The sequence below is a fragment of the Rhynchophorus ferrugineus genome, unplaced genomic scaffold (assembly GCF_030347505.1).
Source record: "Rhynchophorus ferrugineus isolate W39M unplaced genomic scaffold, kcgeb_rfMv2 rfM6, whole genome shotgun sequence".
NCBI lineage: Eukaryota > Metazoa > Arthropoda > Insecta > Coleoptera > Curculionidae > Rhynchophorus > Rhynchophorus ferrugineus.
This window is the reverse complement of record NW_027472585.1, coordinates 16,820,928-16,833,232: the sequence shown is the minus strand read 5'-3', so window position 1 is coordinate 16,833,232 and position 12,305 is coordinate 16,820,928. Positions and strand designations below refer to the sequence as shown.

The 12,305-nt window shown below is 33.3% G+C and overlaps 1 protein-coding gene and 1 non-coding gene across 3 annotated transcripts in view; one reads left to right on the top strand and one right to left on the bottom strand.

The window, feature by feature from the left end:
* The window catches only part of LOC143198205 (heterogeneous nuclear ribonucleoprotein C-like 3), a 608,535-nt gene that overhangs the window by 435,180 nt on the left and 161,050 nt on the right, over nt 1-12,305 (top strand). The gene's annotated exons all lie outside the window — the stretch shown is intronic.
* On the bottom strand, nt 717-821 carry LOC143199211 (U6 spliceosomal RNA). Its single transcript, XR_013006384.1, has one exon. It is a non-coding gene; the product is annotated as a U6 spliceosomal RNA (small nuclear RNA).

The following is a 12,305-nucleotide window of genomic DNA, read 5'->3' as shown; positions in this document are numbered from 1 at the left end:
CCCAATTTACGCTTACTAAAGTTGCAAAAGTTGATGCCTTGGTAAAACTCCTCTTTTACCTCGCACAATTTGTTATTGATCATTAAGTCCCAATTTAGTTAATCCAGTTTTTTATAAAGTGCGGTATATGTATTCAGATCCCTCCTCCAGTATAGAGAGTCTTCCAAAAGTGATCCTTCCGTTTTCCCAGCAAGATGGTCGGCTATTTCGTTACCTTCGATTCCCACGTGGGATGGTACCCACATGTAGGTAATATTCTTGCCACTCTTACGAGCGGCAGTGTTTAATCCTCGAATGTGAATTGTCAGTGGATGATGAGCCTGTGCTCATTTTAATCTCTCAAGAGAGCTCACAGAGTCAGTGATGATTACCGCCGAGATCATATATGGACCGTCTTGAACGCATTTAAGCAATTCTGAAGTAAACACACTCGTCAAAGAGGGCAATTTGTAATGTTCTTCCTTCAATATAGTTTCTGTATATTCATCGTTTATAGATCCGTCTGTATAAATCTAATGGTGTTCAAGGTTTTTTTCATAGGTCAATTGTTTGAAAAGGGAAAAGGAAGCATTAGGAAGAAATCTTATTGAAAGATCAATGGCAATAGGTACGTTCTGCCAGGGAGCTATTTTATTCGTGAATTTACACATGGTAGATATTTCCAATGACAAGCGATTGCAGATTTTCTGGAAGCAATAGCCAGACCCTTTGTATGTAAAAAGTTGGAACGCTTCACGATTTTGCATGTCATCCTTGCGCAGGGGCCATGCTAATCTTCTCTGTATCATTCCAATTTTAGTATATTCCGAAACGAGTACAAAGTATGTAAAAGCATACAGATGCATGAATATATGAATGCTATAGTATAATGGTCATACAACCCATGACAGTGATAAGATACAAGATACAAAAAATTCAAACGAGCATTCATGATATTACATAGATGCACAATATTTTATTTCTAGTAGTTGTCTTGTTACGGTTAGAAAATTAAACAGCTTAAGAACAGGTCTCCAGCCTAAGACATTGGTCCATCGTCTCTCCCAGGTTCACCAACCATCTTTGCGAGTTTTATCTTCGGCATTCAATTAGTATGTGTTTGGTAGATAGTGACGAACCACACTCGACACACAGAAGTGGACTTCTTTCCTTAATGAGAAACTCATGGGTCAGATTCATTCAGTCATTCTGTTAGATCCCATCTGAGTTAGTCTAGATGTCTAAAGATTCTAGTAGAGTGATGTTTCATATGTCTACTCTTCTTGGATAAGTTATATGGGAGATTATAAGTTATATGGTTAGATGTGAGAGAAGGTATTGATACACTACATTATTGATATATTACATTCAATAATGGAATATCAATCTACGTCTCAGTCAATATTTTTTGTGTCGGTAATGGATTTTCTTTGTGGTACGTAAGTAGGATATTCTAATTCGATAATTCGACCCAACGGTCGTGGTCGCTGTCGTGAAAGTGATCAAGTATTGACTATTGTAACAGGTCAATTGAAAAGTCTCTAGCCTGACATATAAATGGCGCTACTAGAATTAAATCCATAGTTTTTAGTTACCCCTAAACCTCAAAAGATGCGTGTATAAATTTGACTGCTGTCGGATTATTAGTTTGTGAATTATAACATTTTGAGTGAAGCGACTTTTGTTATTATGAAAAAAATTGATAAAAAGGAATTTCGCGTGTTGATAAAATATTGCTTTTTGGCAGGAATAAATACAGTTGAAGCAAAAACTTGACTTGATCAACCATCAAGGATTGGTATGCTAAGTTTAGACGCGGTGAAATGAGAACCGAGGACGAAGAACGCAGTGGACGCCCAAAAGAGGTTGTTACCGACGAAAACATTAAGAAAATCCCCAAAATTATTTTGACTGACCGTAAATTGAAATTGAATGAAATAGCAGACACTCTAAGGATATCAACTGAACGTGTACATCACATTATTGAGTGCTGCGCGAGCTTACTTTTGACCAAAAATAACGACGAGTTAATGATTCGGAGCAGTTTTTGAAGATGATCAAGCGTAATAGACCCAAGTTTTTGTGTCGATATGTGAGAATGGATGAAATATGGATCCATCATATCACTCCGAAGTCCAATCAACAGTCACCCGCTCCAAAGCCTGGGAAAAGGCAAAAGTCGGCTGGCAAGGTTATGGCGTATGTATTTTAGGATGCGCATGGAATAATTTTCATTGACTATCTTGAAAAAGGAAGGACCATCAACAGCGACCATAACATAGCGTTATTAGGGCGCTTGAAGGACGAAATCGCAGCATTTGAAGAAAAAGAAAGTGCTGTTTCACCAGGACAATGCACCGTGTCAAAAATCCATGAATTGGGGTTAGAATTTCTAACTCATTTACCGTATTCTCCAGATCTGGCCCGCTGCGACTATTTCCTGCTCTTAGATCTCAAAAGAATTCTCGCTAGGAATAAATTTTCGTCGTATGAAGAGGTGATCGCCTAAACTGAGGCCTATTTTGAAGCAAAGGACATATCGTACTACAAAAATGGTTTCGAAAAATTGGAGGGTCGCTCTAATCAGTATATAAAGGGAATTATGTTGAATAAAAAAAAATTTGCCAAAAAAATAAATTTTACTATGGTAGGCGGGGGACTTCTCCATTGATATGTTGTTAATATAATAATATAAATATAAGTTAATATAAATTTAATTCAACTTATAATCTGAGTAGTTGAGACTAATGAATATTTTTAAATAAACATTAATAAATATAGTATCATAAACTAATACTATAAAACCATCTTTAGTGTTATCGGCTTAAGGAGACGGAAGGAATAATGGAATCTATATAACAGGTCAACAACATTATTTAACTGCAAAGGCTTAAAATGGAGCATCCTTTGCATAATCTAATTCTGGCACTTGATAACTTATTTTATTCCCAAGATATAGCAAGGGTAACGTTTTTCAATTTTTAGAATAGATAGCTCCAAAGATAAAATAGATATAGCTCCAAAGTAAAAAATATTATAAATTATATGAATACTATCTTTAAATCGACATTAATTAACATTTATAAACTGATAAAATATTAAATATATGATAAAACTTAAATGATAAACTCATTAAATATTGAGAAATTATATTGATTTCGAATGCCGAAATATAAAAGGCATCCTACGCATACGCGAAATTTCGTTCCGTGGAGTATATGTAATATATCAGACGTCACAAAGGAAACAGAACATAATACAACAACTAATTCTCGGACATATACTAGGACAAGTAATATTTCTTAATTGTTTAACAGAATGCAGCAAAACATGCACCACTTGATCTTAAATTGCCGACACTGCGACGGGGTTATGTTGATGAAAAGTTTTCCAATAAAACATCTCTCCTACATCTCTCTGTGATACTTAAGCATCTCGCTTTCAAAGAAATAGAAAAGGCTGAATTTTTATACGAGTTACTTTGGATCAAAGGCAGGTTTGAAATAACTAGGAATCTATCTTTTATATTGGAAATTTAAAGATGTAGCAGGGCCTCTGTTTGTAAATGGGCCCGTTCGCGTTTGCCCTCGACCCAGTTAAACATAAATTATTAAATTCAGTAAAATATAATTTTCGTTCTTGTTGACTTTTAATTTTCACAGATTTTTATTTTAAATTGGTATTTTGATAAAATATAAGATACTTACATGCATATATATGAGGGCTATATAAAGGTTAATGTACATTAAGATATAATTAATAAATAACATATTGTAATGACGGCTTAATATAAACGGTTAGAATTATTATTACAATAACATTACTGTTTCCAAAGTATTTACCAAATATTACTTTCGACAAGAGGAGACTAGTTAATATTAGCACATGTAACTATTATCTTTATTTGATTTTGAATATTTGTATTGGATGATGTAATGTTCATATATTTATATCAACCTACTGCTGTTTTTAATAACTGTACTACAACGTCGGCTTCAAACTTCGACATTAAGATTAACGTTTAGTCAATAAGGAACTTATATACCCTATCTGGCGTTACTGGGATGGTTATTTCTTATTATTGTCGATATTTTTACACTGCTGTCTATATATACTTTCAATTACAATCACACAAATACATCCGTGCCCTGTGGAATTCAAACTCGCGACTATCGCAGCAGTAGAACAAAACGTCCTGTTGCATTAGCCATTACTCTACAAAAGCAGTTATGTCTTAAGTGATTACAAGTATTTTTATTGGCGATATCTATTGGTGAAAAGGCGAAGTATAACTTTTGCTGTTTGATTTTAAAAGATGTGCTGATGCTTTTAGACCCTCAAATACTTTTCGGAACTCATTCATCTGCCATATTCATTTGTCAGTTTTGGTTTTACCGACATCAATAATAAGGATGACAGTATCAGAAAGCAAAAATGAAGGAGAAAAAGAACAGCCTGAAATATAGAATCGACGACATTCTGAATATATGTTAACTATAATCTTAAAATATATAAAATATAAAATAAAAGATACATAGAAAGCCAGATAGAAAGGTTATTTAAGGACAATCCAAAATAGTAAGAAAACAAGTATAGAAATGGTATTTCAAAATATTAATCCATCTATTAGTCAACTGTAGACTCAAACGTTCAATGCCATAAGCTCATAATTATTTGTAAGGAAAAATGTAAGGTCAAATTTTCAGAAAACATCAAGATAGTCATCAGGAAAACGTATCAGCTTAGCTTTCATATTTCACTAACGTTATATAAATATTTCAATGATAATAGACAAGCTATTAAAGGGGATAAGAGAGAGGTAACAAATAATCGGTTGTAATGATGGGTTAATATAATAAACAGTTATAATTATTGTTGTAATAATTATACTTGTTCGAGATAGACCAGAGTATTTACCAAATATTACTTTCAACAAGAGAAGAAAGAATTTATCTCAACACTTATACAAACTGCTAAAAAGTTTTTAAAAGTAATGCTGATGAAAATATTCATATTGTAAGTGTATTCTGTAAACTATCAAAAAATATACGCTTTGCAACAGAAATGTCAGTTAGCCAGATAGAAAGGTTTTTTAAAGACAATCCAAAATAGCAAATAACAGAAATAAAATCGGTATTTAAAAATATTAACAGAACATTTAAGTAATTGAAAGTAAAGTAGTCGATTCGAGAAAGAAAGTTAGGCTATGTCCTACAATAGCTGATAATAATTCATGATCCCTTTGTTTGAAAAACGATCCCCCGAATTCAATTACCAAATTTCGTTAATTCCACCTTTTGAAACTTTAGACACTCGCTCCCCCGTCTTCTCCATTTTAATACATTTACTTTCATCTCCAATTTGGCAGCGGAAAAATACATTATTTAGCAATTTTTTCTCTGCGCTCTCTCTATCTCTCTCCCTCTGCTCGTCAAGTAGAAACGAAATAATAGGCCGCAAGCCAAATGATTCGTTAAGCTATTACGAGTCCATCATGGAATTAGACGTGGTCATGGGGATAATACATTTTCATCAGGAGAGTATAAATATAAACGAAAATTCTAGGTTGGCAGGAAGTTTGCCATCAATTTTGGCATAGTTAGTACAAGGCTTATGTCTGATGTTGGTAAGGGAGAATTTATGTATGAGCAACAAAAATAAACAAACTTTAAATTTGGTGTAAACCATTTGCTCGCGGACTGAATATTTTTTTATGATGTACAATTCACAGCAAGGCTATATTCAAACAGAATGTACAAAAAAACAGATATCTCTGTCCAAGTATATGAAAATTATCCAAACCAACTCTCGAAAGTGCAACTTAGACCGATTAAGCTAGATAACTATAATAAAGAATCACAAAAATATTAATTTATAAATAATATACTATAGAGAGATTATTAAAACTACTTTTATTTTAAAATTAAAAATATTTTTATATATAGCACAAGCTTTCGATAAGGTTTGTCATGAAGGCCTTGCTCATAAACTACAGAAAATGCTACCAAAACAACACACCTAACTATTAAAATCATACATTACAACCAGAATGTTTAGAGTCAAACAAGAAGAAGCTTACTCTACAATAAAAGAATCTAAAGCAGGTGCACCACAAGGAAGTGTACTGGGACCAATGCTTTATCTACTCTACACTTGTGATATACCACAAACGGAAAATATTACGATGGCTACATTTGCTGATGATACTGCGATTATAGCTGTCGGAGACAATAATGAAGAAGCCTCACGAAAATTATAACAGATAGATAAGTGATAATATAATTAATTGGACTCAAGCTTGGAAACCAAAAATTAATGAAACTAAATATGTACATGTGCAGTTCACCTATAAACAGACCGTACAAGTACCAATAACATTAAATAATACTATAATTCCATATAGCAACAACGCTAAATATCTCGGAATGAATCTAGATGCAAAACTTCGCTGGAAGGAACATATAAAAAAAAGAAAAGAACTGGAATTGAAATATAGGAAAATGTACTGGCTAATTGGAAGAAAATCACAATTATCAGTACATAATAAATTGCTGTTATATAAGCAAATACTGAAACCTATATGGACATATGGAGTTCAATTATGGGAATATTCTGGAAAGAGTAACATAAATAAAATACAATTTTTTCAGAACAAAGACCTGAGAGGTATTGTGGGTGCACCCAAATACTATAGGACTGATTACCTACATCGAGACCTTCAGATACCCACAGTCAGTCAAGAAATCAAGAGAATTGCAAGGGGGCATAAGGAAAGACTCCATTTTCATACGAATATTCAAATATTGCAACTATTGGAGACCACCAGAACGGGACACAGACTCAAAAGTGTCAAACCATCTGATCATGTATATTGTTGTGTAGTGAAGTGCATATATTAAAAAAATCAGCAGCGACATGTATAAATATTATTTCACCAGAGACTGGATAGGGCCGATGGGTCCTCCTAGTTATATACCTAGATTTAAGTTATCATAAAGACAAATTGTAGGTTAGACGGAAACGACTCGTAACAATATATTAATTAAATAATAAATAATATATTCTCTGTTAACATAGTTAAGATACACGCATGTACTACTTCGTTTATTATTCCATATTTATGTTTATAACATAAAAGTACAAAAAGAAGCTCTGAAGTTGTTAGAGTTCATAAAAACAACTTACTTATGATACTTTGTTATAATGTTCAGTAGTTTAGTAATGTAAACATATCAATACTTTGTCAATTATTGAAACTCAATGAAAATTAGACTTAATTAAATGCCATTTAAAAGGGTTTATAAGTGTTAGTTGTAGAGATAATGTTTTATTATACTAAAGTACTAATATTATAAGAAAATACCTGGAAAAGAAGTTTTAGTAGTATATTATTTTAAAATTATTGAATTTACTCTTTTATTAGAGAAATATAACTAACTTAATAAAATGTGATCCAATTTCGACCACAGGGCGATTACTAGTTTCAATAAAAATATTTAAAATAAATCAAAATTGTATAGTTTCTAATAATGTTAAACTGAACTAACGCTTGTGTTTATCACCACCTGGCTGCAATACCTGGAATTACTGATCGTCACACCTAGTTATAGTACAATATAAAGAGCATTATGCGACATATAAAAATAGGCATATCCATTAAGTTTCCGTTGTATATACTTGCCGTAATAGAATGCAATTTAAAGAGACTGCGAGACTGTGGCGCATCCCGTTTATTACGCCATGGCATCAATACTCTTAATAAGTTTTTGATGGCATTATCGCGTCCTCTTTTCTCTGCCCGCCTCATCCTAAACACGTTTAATCTCTGGTTCGTAAATTGTTTTCGTTTTACTACGTTCTAGCTTCCATAATTGTCACTCGTCGGCCAATTACAGCGCGATAATGGCTTCAGCAAATTTAAATTAACAATTAATAGATAATCGTCGTTTCAGGTAAAAGGGCAATTCAGAATTTTAGTTTCAGATTCGGAGCGAAAGACCTGAGGAACTTTCGAGTTATAGTTCGGAATCTTGTTTCATAATCGGTGTTGTGACAAGAAAATTATTGTTGCTCTTGGAAATATTAAATGTGAAGTTTGAATTAGAAAAAAGTCAAAAAAGAAGAAAGGGTATTACACTGAATGGTATAGAACTGAAAAGCTTTCGAGAATATTATTTAAATAAATTCATAGCAAATGAATGTTTGTGATTGTTTAATCAATACTGCAAAATTCAACAAGGAAAATGATCTCAGTCACGCCAGTAACCAGGCTGGGTAAGACCGGATGTATTCTGAGGTGATTTCTAAGTTTGTCACTCACCAGTCGGTAGGCTTATGCCGACGACCGTAGTTCGGAGCCTACGTTAAACTGGAGGTCCAGTCCAGATAAACCCCTAGTTGGTAAAAGGTGGCTTTAATAAATATAAACAAAATATATTCTAAATATTTTTAACATAAGGATAATTCTTAATATTCTCATATTAGCGCTATGCTAGCTGATGTAGGAACACATTAGAAATTCGTCATAAAATCCTATATTCACTATTCGGCCTATAAGTGTTTTATTCAATTCTACAATAACTTTGATGAAAGGGGATTAAGTTAATACTAATTAGTGAGAGTGACCGCCGAAACAATAAGTTGAATCGACCAAGTTACAAGAGTTTTTGCTTCTCTATATTAGTGAGTGCGGAAAACTAAGGAAATATAACAGGAATAATAAAGACGCTGTGTTCTTGCCTGACCCTTGTGTCCCTTAATGGTGTTACCAGTTATGGGCACACTCCTTACTAACAGTAAGAAGTACCAGTTAGGGTCATAGGATCAGCTGATGAGGGTGAAGTTTAGTGGGTAGCCCAGAGGCAGTCTGCGCATAACCAGTCCAACTCGCTTATTCTTGCGGGTCTAAGGGTCAATGGGATTGATACCCTTCAAAATTTCTTCCCAGCGAGCATTCTTTTGAGATCTGGGAACAGAAAGTAGTTGCTGGGGATCAGATCTGTACCATATGGTGGAAGATGAACCAATTTGAAGCCCAATTCATGGATTTTTGACACGGTGCATTGTCCTGGTGAAATAGCACATCGAAAAACGAATCCAATAACGCTATGTAATATTCGCTGTTGATGGTCCTTCCTTTTTCAAGATAGTCAATGAAAATTATTCCCTACGCATCCCAAAATGCAGGCGCCATAACCTTGCCAGCCGACTGTTGCGTTTTCCCACACTTTGGAGCGGGTTCATCATGTGCAGTCCACTCGGATGACTATCGATTGGTCTTCGGAGTGAAATGATAGAGCCATGTTTCATCCATCGACTCAAAAACTCTGGTTTATTACGCTTGATCATCTTCAAACACTGCTCCGAATCATCAACTCGTCGTTACACAAACCCACTTTGCACAAAGCTTTCTCATACCCAAATGTTCGTGAATGATATGACGCACTCGTTCAGTTGATATCTTTAGAGTGTCTGCTATTTCATTCAATTTCAATTTACTGTCATTTAAAATCATTTTGTGGATTTTTTAATACTTTCGTCGGTAACAACCTCTTTTGGGCGTCTACTGCGTTCATCATGTTCGAGGCTGATTTCACCACGTCTAAGCTTAGCATACCAATCCTTGACTGTTGATTTTCCTGGAGTAATATCCGGGAACTCGGCATCAGGCCAAGTTTTTGCTTCAACTGTATTTTTCCGTTCAAAAAACAATATTTTATCAAACATGCCAAATTCCTTTTTATCCTTTTTTTTTCACAATAACAAAAGTTGCTTCACTCAAAATGCTACAATTGACAAACTAATAATCCAAGAGCGGTCAAATTTTAAAGATGCGTGTATCTTTTGAGGGTTAGTTCTAACTAAAAACATTTAATTCTAGTAGCGCCATCTATGTGTCAGGACGGGGACTTTTCAATTGACCTGCTAAGTTATATCCATTTTATCGGGCATAACAGTCTCCCATTTCACAACGTTTGAAATATACACACATCAATATTTTATTATCAAAAACTCAATTATCCAAACAACATAGGACAATTGCTCGTTTGTCAAAAATTGTTGAAATATTTCATTAATTTACCATTCGCGCATTGTCCGTTTTCCAATAAGGGTACATTGGCATTCAGGTGAATAAAACCAATATAATGGAATAAGCACTACAACGGCAATAATTTATTTTTAAATTTGAAATATGTATGTTTACTTCTACCGTATTCATAAAATATTAATGATGTTTTATCGAACGGCCTTCGGAGGGAACAAAATATTAAGTACAAGATTTCTAACAGGAAAATGTTTAGCAAAATTAAAAGAGATTTAATCATGAAAAAACTGAGCCAAATAAGCAATAATCAAACAGAAAATAGGACCATTAACTAAAATACGAACAATGGAGCAAGAAATCAAAAGCTAATACATTTTAGCATCAAAAGCTGTTTAATAATTTATTGTTGATTCAAAAGGATGTCAATAGCAATACTGCAAACAGTAGAAAGGAAGAGAACACTTTTCAGCTGCCTTGGAAAAGAAAACTACATAAATAAATTGTTGAAACACGATGATTTACGCATCATCATCATCAATACATATAATTCAAATACAGATTATCTCTTTAATTGTTATAGCGAACTTTACGCTATAGATGTATTGTAATTATGAATTGCAGACAATTGATGAAACAAAATAACATAAGAATAATGTATAATAATAATACACATTTTAAACTAATATTCTGTGATTACTAAATCAAGTGAACGATGATAACCTGAAAAAGTTTTTAAAAAGTATCTGAAGAAGACTAAACTGTTAGATGTTTGCATGTATTTTGATTACCGATATCTATGGATGAAAATGGGAAGCATTATTGTAAATAATTATTGAAGCACTTTATATAACAGATAAATTAGAGCTTTAAAATTCAAACAAAATTCAAGACTTTTTGAACAAGAAATTGGTTAGCCAACTTTCCATGTATAATGAGACGAATCTAAAAGAAAGGACATAGCTACCACACGGAAAGCTGAAAATCCCATTAAGAACCGTTTCAACATCACGTTTGTACTTCGTCGCCACTTTCTTTCTTTATTCCATTATTAAAAAATAATAGTAACGTATCCTGTAATGTATTATCACTAACGATGAAAAGAGTATGTTCTATAACAATCCCAAGTGCAAGGAGTTATGAGATAGTCCTGGATTGATATCCACACTGGCACCGAAATACATAGTGAGACTAGCAAAATTTAACGTATTATGTACTGCTGAACCGACCAAAACTATTACTGTAGATATCTACAGAAAACAATTGAAAAATTAAATACTCTTTGTTGAACAGCAATAGCCAGCTACAAAGACAAAATCATTAAAGGTTTTGGCGCACTCACCAAAGCTATGCATTTCTCATTATCATCTATTCAGATCAATGCTTGCTTGGTTTTGAAACTCTGAAGAAGTAAATCCAAAATAGGTCAATGATCGGGATCGCTGACAAACCAATATCATTTTCTCGACACAGTATGACCATGTTATGTAAGATTAGCAAATGTAAAAAATTACTGAAAATGTCTCAATCAATATGCATTGCACTATTTTTCTCAATAAAGGCCTTTTTAAAATGAAAAATTATCAGAATACATGCAAGAAGCTAATGCAATAAATCTAGTTTGTGTCTCTGTATATAGAACCCCACAACAAGCCATCTATTCGTACAATTGTACTCAGAATCAAGCATGGGAGAGATTCAGTTATCATTTGGATCAATATATCTCGGTATTGAGAAGATTTTCTCATTAACATCACTAATAATATTAATGGGAGTAAATATGTTGATATGCATAATAATGTATTTCTAGGTGTAACTTGCTTATGTTATCTGATTCTACAATATATTAACCCATATAACCAACACCATATCATAAAATTTTGTATCTCCACATAATTGAACTATTAAATAGGTTTTTACAGCAGATTAAAAAGAGAATGGTATTCCACTATCTCATTAACAAAGCAATTTTGTATATATTTCAGATATTTGTTCAAAGCAGATAAAATTACCATCCATCTTTTATTCTATATCTAAAGACTGGATAAAACGCGATATAGACGTATATATACAATACGACGAAATATTAATGGACGAGGAAGAAACCTAGGAACCTTTCGCATCACTGCCCTTTGACACAGAATTACTTGGGGATAAAATATTTACACGGATACACTTTGCTAGATTACATCTATACCATAGTAAAACGCGCGGCGCTGACCCTCCATAACGTAATCCTTGCATCAGCTGGTCTATTTCTAAATAAAATTGCATATTCATGAAA